We start from the raw sequence: 11,122 nt of genomic DNA, 5'->3' as shown, positions 1-11,122 counted from the left end.
AATCTCTTATATCTTCCTCCCCCCCAACAGACACTCTGTGAGGTGGGTGGGGCTGAGAGAGCTCTCACAGCAGCTGCCCTTTCAAAGACAGCTCTGCGAGAGCTATGGCTGACCCAAGGCTATTCCAGCAGCTGAAAGTGGAGGAGTGGGGAATCAAACCATGTTCTCCAAGATAAGAGTCTGCGAACTTAACCGCACTCTCCAGTGCCCACCAGGCTGAGCTAACTGCCTGAGCCACAGATGGAGTGGGTGCCAGTGGCTGCCATAATGAACCAGCTGTTGGAACTGCAGATCATGAGTGGCAACTGTAGTGAGCTGGGCAACCAAGCCCTGACTGGCGCAGGCCATGTTGAGCTGGCTGCCCACATCCAGGATAGGATGGCATGCACAGGGTCTTGCTAATCTTCTCAGTATCATTCTGGTTTTAGTATATGTGCTGCCAACAGGATGGCATGAGCAGCATCAGGAGCCTGCTCTACTTCTTCTCCTTCCTCTATCCAAAGTGGTGGGGCCATGAGAAGGAGTGACCCTCCACAATTCAGGACCCTGGACTGCTGCCCTGGTTGCCCATTGGCTAAGACTGCCCCGGCACTCCTCTGGCTATTCAAATGTCATTGCAAAAAGTGAGCAACGCTCTCGAACAATGAAACCATATTCAGTTGTGTGTTTGAAATACTTCAACATAAGTCCCTATGGTGCCAATGCTTGACAGGGGAGACTGTTCCACCAAGGGCTGAGTTCTTCCAGCTGCTCAGCCCCACCCCTTGCCAACACAGGTCCCAAAATCATAATACAGAAAGAGCAGCAAGGAGGTGGGGCTGAACAGCAGGAAGTACTCAGCCCCTAATGAAATAGTTCCCCCCCGGCAGCAGCAGCACAGGCAACCTCAGGTCCCAGCTCTTTTTGGGACCTGGGTTGGCAAGGGGTGGGGCTGAGCAGCTGGAAGAACTCAGCCCTTGGTGGAACAGTCTCCCCTGTCGAGCATTGGCACCATAGGGACTTATGTTGAAGTATTTCGAAGGGGTTATTTTTTGTAAGCCACTGTGGGCTTTAATTTACAGCAGAAAAGTAGGATAAGCATATTCAAAATAAATAAATGTGCAGTCTCATTCTGCTTTCCCCATTCCTTATTCTTCATTTTTGCGTAAAAACAAAACAAGAAGCATTTTCGTTATTTTTTCTCTCCATGCAGAGCTGCACGGCTTTGCCTAATTAGTTTGTTTGACCCCTTGTTTGGGTCTGGATTGCAAATGCTTTCTGCACTGTTTCACACATGATTTTGCCATAGCTGTCCTCCTAGACCATCTGTTCACCCCCTGTACCCCACATTAAAACATTAAGATTAATGAAAGCCCTGCATGTTCCCCTCATATAGGATCATAAACTTGTAAAAGTCTAGTGCAGAATTGGCCTATGTCTCCTAAATCGGGATGAACACAAACTGATTCACATAGTAAACTTTGCCACAAAATTTGGGCCGTTTGTGAAGAAATGTTCTCAGAAGTGCCCAGTACAAACAATCCATGAACTTTGGTGCTGTTCACAGTGGTTCATGGTGGTTTGTGGATGGATTCATTTCCCAACAAACTGTCGCTGATCAATTAAACTGTTAACAAAAATTCAAGGCAACAAAAGGGAGGAACTTAAAAGCAACAATGTGGGTGGGGTTATTTTTTTCCCCTCTGTGTTTTGGGTTTCTGTTGGTTTCCTGACTGTAACTTGAGTTCTCTTCCCATTTTCTTGGCTGACTTTCCTCTACCTGCCTTCTGAGTTCGGTGACTATTGGTTATTCCTCTACATGACCTCCAAGTTACATGCAGAATGGTTTTGCAAGGCCTGAGTTATAGTCCCCCAAAGAAGGTGCCCCATCCTCCATTGTTTCTAATGGAGGGGGGGCATCAAAAAAGCAAGAGCAATGGAAACCCAGCAGAACAGAATCAAGGCCCCTGAGAACCTCTGCAGTAATAATAGCTTTGTGATGTGAATTCAGAACATAAAAGACTTCTGTTAGCAATCAACTAGAGACAAGAGATAAACCAATCTTTGCTGGATAGAGTTTTGTTACCAGCCTGAGGTTCCTGGAAAGTTTGGTGTCAAAGGCTTGCACAAGTTCTATTCTGTACACACCTGAACCTGCACCTTCTTTGGGGGGCTGTAACTCAGACCCTGTTAATCCAATAGTCACCAAACTCAAAAGGTAGGTAGAGGAAAGTCAGCCAGAGATCCCCTGTGATTTTGGTGTATCTTGCATGCCAGATACACCACATCATGGACTTCGTGAACCCATTCAGTTTGTATGAAACCTTTTTAGTTTGTGACAGCTTGTGTATGTGACAGTTCATGAGTATGCCATGAACTGAACTGCATTTTCCTAGTTCCCATCCCTACAGTGCAGAAATGTGTCTTGGCTTAAAGAGCTGTATATGTCTACAGCATGGCCACCTTGTCTTTAAAAACATTTCACTTGTTCTAAAAGATAAAATATCTTATAGGAGGGGTTTTCTCCCCCATTACATCCCAAAATTTCTAGTTTTTCCACTGGAAAAATTAAAAAGGCCTTGGGGGGGGGGAATCCCCCCCAAACCTTCAGTTTCAGTCTTGTTCATTTTGTTTTGCTACTAGACTCCCAAAGCCAAAGATGGCCATTTCTTTGCATTAAAAGATTTACATATTTTTGCACTTCTGCCTGGGAATTGTAAGTTCTGCATATGACTATTGGATTGACATCTGCCTATGAGCTAGCATGATGGATACCACAGACAGATGGATGAACACCATAAAAGGTGCCCATAAAGTCTTAATGTCGATGCTAAATAGTTTTATGGACTGTATGTGTCTTCACAGATCTGCTCCTCTGTGTAGACAGTACTGAACTTCATAAAGCAATGTTGTTGACCTATTTGGGATTGCTCAGTGGACTGCTTCACTGTACTCCTTCCTAATCATGTAGTATAGACAAATCAGCTTCTTGCATATGCGTTTTCTCACACCAGTCTCATTGCTACAGCCCTTGCCCTACTGTACGTCAACTTCTCTTCTCAGTAGGCTATTGTTTAAACAGTTAAATCAGTCACAAATCATATAAATCAGTCAGTCATAAGTAACTGTTGTATTTTACCAGGGGTCATTTTGTAGAAAAATAGGTGGTGGAGCTCATTAGCATAACACATCAGCATATGCTCCCCCACTAGCCCAAAGAAACCCAATGCCAGAAAGGAGAGATCTAGCCAGCCCAAGCAGGTCTCACTCAGGAGGGGCTCTCCTTGGCTGCCCCCCCCCCCAGTCAAAATGCCAGCAAGTCACCTGCCATCCAAAATCACACAACAAGTAAATAAAGGGTGACATGGGCTTCTCCAGGGGTTAATGAGGGCAGCTGGGGGTGTAGCAAAGCTCATGGTGGCTGGCTGGGATTGTTATGCAGCTGCACCTACTATTCAATGGACAAGGTAAGTAGGTGGGGAGGAGGAGGGGGAACCCTCAGAAAGGTTCAGGAGCTGCACTCCTGTGAGCTCCTGCTGAATTCAAGACCTGTATTTTACTAAATCCTACTCTTTTGGGGCTTGTTTAAGTAGCCTAGCCATGTTAATGGATACTGATTGGTTTGAGTGAGCAGCCTCTCCACACATGCACATTTCTGTGAGAAACCAATAGTGACGTGTTCAACAGGCATTCACATTTGCTTTGGCAAGAACCAAATGGGCTGGGTGATTGAATCACATCTGATAGACTCCTTAGAACATGGTATATTCAACTGTTGAACAGATTTCTGATGAATTCACAGCATCCATAATATACAGTCCAAACAAACTAATACATTGTGTATGGCTTCACCAATAACTTGTGCATGGTTCCATGCTGATTGCAACCATTAAGCAACGGGAAAAGTTATTGAACTGCTGTCAATTTTGAATTGCAAGCAAGTCATCAATGTAACCATATGAGATGTTCAATTCAACAGAAAACAAGCATTGCGAAGAAGGTAAATTTGATTTTTGAACACTGAATCTTCCCTGCTTAGTTTATTGCACTAAGGTGTACATTCATGTTTAAAGAGACAAGAACATTTTCTGATTGATAGATATACATGAGATCAGGAGGCCTACTGTAGTGAATGGGGCACTATAAAAGGGCATATAGGGTGATACCAGATGGGCATTTAAAGCCGCTTGGGGGACAGGAGGCAGGCAGATGGAAAAAAGCATGTCCAAGCATTCACATCTGCCTGCCATCCCCCTCCCACCCCTGTCCTGTCCCAGGCTTGCCGGGAGCTGGCTCAAAAAGGCACCGCTTACAAAGTGGTACCTCTTTGCTTCTGAGGCACCTCCTGGACCGTCTGGAAAGCCGGGAGGCACATAGAGAGCCATGGACAGGACACAAGAGCATTCCAGATGCTCCCTGGGCACCCACAGCCTGCCCCTTTTCTGAGCACTATCCAGAAGCTCCAGGGCACTCCATTTCCAGGGGGCTGTCTTTGGGACGGCTTGAGGCCGACCCCAACTGGCCATCTGCTATCAGTCATAGAGAACACAAGAGTAGGGTTTCAAATAGGGTGACCATAATGTCTGAAGGCCAGCCAGGGACACCTTGGGGGGAAGGGGGGAGGCAGGGGTGCGCGCGCAAAGCGCGTGTGGCGCCGGAAACAGGAAGTGACGTCACTTCCGGTGACGTCATGCCACCGCCGGATACAGGAAGTGACGTCACTTCCGGTGACGTCATGCCACCGCCGGAAACAGGAAGTGACACCACTTCCTGTGACATCATTTCCCCGCGTCACCTGCCGGAAACGGGAAGTGACATCACTTCCTCTGACATCACTTCCCCCAAATGACATCATTTCCCCCAAATGCCACTGCCGGAAACAGGAAGTGACTTCACAGCACTTCCTGTGACGTCCCCAAAAATCCCCCAAATATCACCGCCGGAAACAATTTTTTTCTCAAATCCTGTATATACATCATCAGTATATGGGATAAGGCACTTTCTCAACTGTGCTGCATAATGCCGAAGCAGCCTGTCACTAATAACACAGGTCGAGATGCAGGACAGGAACCCGGAAGTGACCGACAGGCTGCTTCAGCGGGCCGCTGCGCCGGCCCCCTGGGCCCTACAACGATGGGACTGATGCCACAGGGACGGGCTCGAAACACTCTATAACCCCTCAAAAGAACAGCAGTCTAGCTCGCTTCCCCCGAGCCCTGCTGCCATAAGCCTCAAGGGGGCTCATTTTGCGGCATCTCCCGGCGGGAGGGTGGCACCCGCACGGGACACATATCAAATGAAAGAGGGGGCGCAGGGCTATCAGAAACAGCCGGCGGAGGGAGTCGGGAGACCACCCCACTGGGGGATCCACACCCCGAAAGTGATGAAGGTGGCGCAGATAGACCCAACAGAGCAAACAGGACAAAATAAATAGGCTGCATTATGCAGCACAGTTGAGAAAGTGCCTTATCCCATATACTGATGAAGTAAATACAGGATCTGAGAACAAAATTGCACCAGAAGACACAAACACAAAGCTCCCTTACACTGAATCAGTGCTTGGGTCCACCAAAGTCATTATTGTCACATAAGAACATAAGAGAAGCCATGTTGGATCAGGCCAATGGCCCATCCAGTCCAACACTCTGCATCACATAAGAACATAAGAGAAGCCCTGTTGGATCAGGCCAGTGGCCCATCCAGTCCAACACTCTGAGTCACATAAGAACATAAGAGAAGCCCTGTTGGATCAGGCCAGTGGCCCATCCAGTCCAACACTCTGCGTCACATAAGAACATAAGAGAAGCCCTGTTGGATCAGGCCAATGGCCCATCCAGTCCAACACTCTGCGTCACATAAGAACATAAGAGAAGCCCTGTTGGATCAGGCCAGTGGCCCATCAAGTCCAACACTCTGCATCACATAAGAACATAAGAGAAGCCCTGTTGGATCAGGCCAGTGGCCCATCCAGTCCAACACTCTGTGTCACATAAGAACATAAGAGAAGCCCTGTTGGATCAGGCCAGTGGCCCATTCAGTCCAACACTCTGTGTCACATAAGAACATAAGGAGGGAGGGAGCGAGGGAGGGAAGGAAGGAAGGAAGGAAGGAGGGAAGGGAAGGGAAGGGAAGGGAAGAAGGAAGAAAGGGAGGGAGGAGGGAGGGAGGGAAGGAAGGGAGGAGGGAGGGAAGGGAAGAAGGAAAGAAGGAAGGAAGGAAGGAAGGAAGGAAGGAAGGAAGGAAGGAAGGAAGGGAGGGAGGGAGGGAGGGAAGGAAGGAAGGAAGGAAGGAAGGAAGGAAGGAAGGAAGGAAGGAAGGAAGGAAGGAAGGAAGGAAGGAAGGAAGGAAGGGAGGAGGGAGGGAGGGAAGGAAGGAAGGAAGGAAGGGAGGAGGGAGGGAGGGAGGGAAGGAAGGAAGGAAGGGAGGGAAGGAAGGAAGGAAGAAAGGAAGGGAGGGGGGAGGGAAGGAAGACCGCCCCCTCCCGCCAGCCCCCCCCCCGCTTTCGGCCCCCACCCTCCCTGCTTACCTTCTTCCAGGGCGGGTGACGGCCTCTCTTCCCGGCGGCTGGTGCTGCTGGCGAGGCTGGCGGTGGCTGCGGAGGCCGGGGAGGGCCTCCGCTGGTCTCTGGAGGACCTCCAGCGACCAGCGCCGGCCTCTCCGCGGCCTCCGCGGGTCGGCGCTGGTCGCTGGAGGCCCTCCAGAGTCTCTGGAAGGCCTTCCGGGACCAGCGCCGGCTGCTCCGCGGCCTCTCCGCGGCCTCCGCTGGTCGCTGGAGACCCTCCAGAGTCTCTGGAGGGCCTCCAGCGACCAGCGGAGGCCGCGGAGAGGCCTTCGCTGGTCGGCGCTGGTCCCGGAAGGCCCTCCAGAGTCTCTGGAAGGCCTTCCGGGACCAGCGCTGGCTGCTCCGCGGCCTCTCCGCGGCCTCCGCTGGTCGCTGGAGACCCTCCAGAGTGGAGGGCCTCCAGCGACCAGCGGAGGCCGCGGAGAGGCCTTCGCTGGTCGGCACTGGTCCCGGAAGGCCCTCCAGAGTCTCTGGAAGGCCTTCCGGGACCAGCGCCGGCTGCTCCGCGGCCTCCGCTGGTTGCTGGAGACCCTCCAGAGTCTCTGGAGGGCCTCCAGCGACCAGCGGAGGCCGCGGAGAGGCCTTCGCTGGTCGGCGCTGGTCCCGGAAGGCCCTCCAGAGTCTCTGGAAGGCCTTCCGGGACCAGCGCCGGCTGCTCCGCGGCCTCCGCTGGTCGCTGGAGGCCCTCCAGAGTCTCTGGAGGGCTTCCAGCGACCAGCTGAGGCCGCGGAGAGGCCTCTGCCACCGCCGCCGGGCCCCGCGTGCGGGCGGGGAAGGCGGCGAGGGAGGGAGGGAGCGTTCCTGCGCGTGTGCAGGGGCCCTGCGCACGCGCAGGGATGCTCCCTCACTCGCCGCCTTCCCCGCCGGCTCCCGCGGCCCACCGCCTCCAGGGCTGGCTAAACCGGGACCTCTAAATGGTCCCGGTATAGCCAGCCCGGGAGGCGGGAATAGGGGGCCAGAACCGGGACATTCCCAGGCACCCAGGACGGTCTGGCCACCCTAGAAAAGACAAATAAGTGGCATATTTTTGTGGAGCCTCACTGGACAAGAATATGACCCCTGAGACCCATTCTGTTTTGGCCCTTCAAGGCTTCCAAGCACTCAGCAGTTGTCCCAAATCTCTGCCTGGCAACACATGTGTCTCACAAGCCTACCTGACTCTTGGAGGGATTTATCTTGTGTTTGTCTTTCAGTGTGTTGCTACTAACTGGTCATTTTGGGAATTTCCCACCTGGAATTTTAAGCCAAGTACACAACTTAACTGACAATGAAAAGTTGATATATATATATTTTTACTGTCGGATATGAACTCCTTGGTCTCATGCAAAGTAGCGCTTTTTTACACTTGCAGCTAGAAAGGTTAGATTCAAGGCGTCTCCTAGTAATGCACCACATTGAGCTCTATAGTTCAGCATAGTTATTACGATTTTAAATATACTGATGATGTACTCATGAAATTTTAGAAGTGTACAGTTCTAATCTGAAGATTTGTTTTTTAAGCATGGACTGGATGGTACTTATTAACTCCTCGGTCCACAGTAGGATATTTTAGGAGTAGATACACCACTGCCTGCTTCAAGAAATTTCATTATCTTAAACAGGAGGATCATTCATATTTACAAGGCTTTGGATATTCATCAGAGCCGCTGAAAAGATAAGCAATACATGGGAGCAGCTGACTTCCCACCTCTGGCCTGCCTTCTAATAACAGAGACAAACTTCTAAAACCAAGTGTTCAGGGGAGTTTTCAGACCTCAAAGTAAAATGCATTTCTCCACAGTCCTTATTCTTATGGCTATTAGAAGATGTTTACTGCATTAATAGTGAAATTCTAATGAGAGTTCAAAGGGTGTTGAAGGGTGAAATTCTTTTTAAGATTTCATTTTTAGGCCTATATTTGTAGTTAAATAAATGAATGCTAAGAAACTCCATACATATCGAGAATGAACTATATTTTCAGAAAGGCTGCTTCACCTATGTGACTAGCTTTAAAAAATAGTTGAAAATTTTTCATTGTTGCTTAAGGCCCTATAAGATCAAACTAAGCAGAGAAACTACTAAGATTACTTCTCTCGCACTTTCTATAGAACAAGCCCTTTCGGTAAATTACTTCAAATAGCTGAAGATCAGTTTCAGTTAGAAATATTGGGGGGGGGGTCATTTGTAGGTATATATATTGATGGTGGTAATTAGAGTTGCCAACTGACCTGGAGAATCCATTTAACAGAGTTTTAGTGGAATGTTATTTACCAAAGTGATGCTATTTATCCCCATGCCCTGAAAAGCTTTAACTCTCCATTTCCACACTTGACGCATCTATTAAAGGGACAGGACATTTTTCTCCAAACCAACTGGCAATGCTATTAGAGACAGGATACAGGGGAAGGGTGATTTTAGATAAAAATTCAAAGCAGGTGTTCCAAGAATTTTACTTAGTTCTATTCAGTGGGTTGTACTCCCAGGAAAGTGTTTTTAAGCTTACACCGAAAGCCTTATACAAGTTATATAGGCTCCCATTTAATATTTCCAAATATAAACATCCATGAAAGACTCAACTTTGGGGTTCATCCTTAACATAATTTAAACTGATGATTCATAGGAACAGGACCTTCTTGACAGTGGCCCCTGCTTTCTGTAACTAATTTCCTTTGTAGATCCACAGGGCCCATTCCCTGATTGCTTTCAGGAGTCACATTGAGATGCTTTTCATTTGCCAGGCTTTTTGAAGATGATCTGGAGTTGAGGACAGCTCTTAATGTACCCTGATTGCTTGAATGAATTTTAAGACTGTCATGTGAAACTTAATTGTATGTTATCTTGGGAGTCAAGGCCAAAAGGCAGGGAAAACGATAAATAAGAGAAACTAAGCTATGATTCAGATATTGAAGACAACATGTGGATACCTTCTCAGGCCTATGTTACTCACCCACATAAAACACACACACAACAATGCAGGAAGGTGAAATCACAAAAGAGCAATTGCCTCCATTAAAAGAGTGCTAATTTATCTGGACCATGTTGTTAGTGTCTAATTAGCAGTACCTTATTCTCCAAATAGATACAAATGAAAGACACATTAACTGAAGCAAGAAATGGCTTAACTGATTTTTACTCAAGTGTGAAGCAAGCAACCCATTATGAAAGAGGAGAGAGGGAGAAAGGGAGAGAACAGCCCATCAGTTTTTACAGCTCTGCTTGAGCATTTGGTTTTGACATTTGAGTGACTCTCTTGTAAGGAGCCAGGCATGCATCATTAAACATGGCCCTTAATAAATCTCCCAAACATCTCAGCCCGAAGTAAATGACAAAAGGCCTGAACCTTTGACAGGGCTTCTAGCACTCAAACTTAAAATAAAAGACTGATCACCAAAATGTTCTGAGAAAGGACGTGACATCCGCCAGGGATAACCAGCGTAATTGCTGACAATGTCGGCTGAATTTGGTGGTTTGAGGGATGGTATTTTGATGCCATTTCCCAGATGCTTTCTCAGTCAAATCAAACTTCGGATGTCGCCTGTGGACTGGGATCATCAACCCCCCCTGAGAACTTACAGAATCCTGGAGAAGGAATTTGAGCTACGGGGTGGGGGAATCGATTTATTTTATCCCCACACAATGACCGAACACTGTATGTTGGATGGAGGAGAGGCCTGCATTAAAAGAGGTTTTAATACCACAATCATCTTTGTTATTAAAAGCACATTGTCATGTGCTCTCTCAAAACTTCTGCGGATGGATTTCATGAGCCCATTCAGTTTTATTCCTACTGTGGTCATTTAAGGAAACTGAGAAACAGTGATGGGACCAAGATTTACCAGGAAGCCTTGTCCCTCAGCAAAGATTTGAACCCCTGGTCTTTGTGATCTAAGGCTGGAAGTCTATCAAAACCTCTGCAGAGCCATCTAGTTATCTAGATAAAACTCACTTAACTGCATAAATCTGATGCTGGTGTATATTCCAAGAAATTTTAACTAACAATAAAGATGTCTCCAGTCTTAAGAGGGGAAACACAAACCATGTTCGATTTAGCTGACAAGTAGATTTTGTTCTAACACCATCATTTATGCATTGGCTAATTCAGTACAGCTGTCATAATTGTGAGCTTTTTAAAAAAAATTAGAACTCATTCTTTTGCTGATCATCGGCTCTATTTCTCATGCAAGCAAAATATAAAAATAATTTCATTAAAATGAATCTGTGACATTTCATTACACAGAAATGGTTGCTGAAGAGCCTAATAATCATTTATATTAATTGGTGCATATTTCAAAGTGTTGCAGACAATGAACCCAAATTTTGATCTCCGCGAACATCTGTAGCTAAGGAGTCTGTGGGACTGTAAACCTTGGTGGATTGGAAAATGACATACATTCCTAGAGTAATTTCCATAGCCTATTTTAGACCTTGAAATACACATTTAGGTCTCTAGCTTCAGCGCAGCACAAATAAATATGCTAGAGACAGACATTGTCCTCTACACTCTGTCCGTAATGGACCTCCGATTGGCTGCTGTGGGAAACAGGATACTGGATGATATATTGATCTACTCCAGCTGGGCATGTATTCTTATAATACATGAAC

The sequence above is a fragment of the Heteronotia binoei genome, chromosome 11 (assembly GCF_032191835.1).
Source record: "Heteronotia binoei isolate CCM8104 ecotype False Entrance Well chromosome 11, APGP_CSIRO_Hbin_v1, whole genome shotgun sequence".
NCBI classification, from domain to species: domain Eukaryota; kingdom Metazoa; phylum Chordata; class Lepidosauria; order Squamata; family Gekkonidae; genus Heteronotia; species Heteronotia binoei.
The sequence above is the reverse complement of the archived record's forward strand: the minus strand, read 5'-3'. Positions refer to the sequence as shown.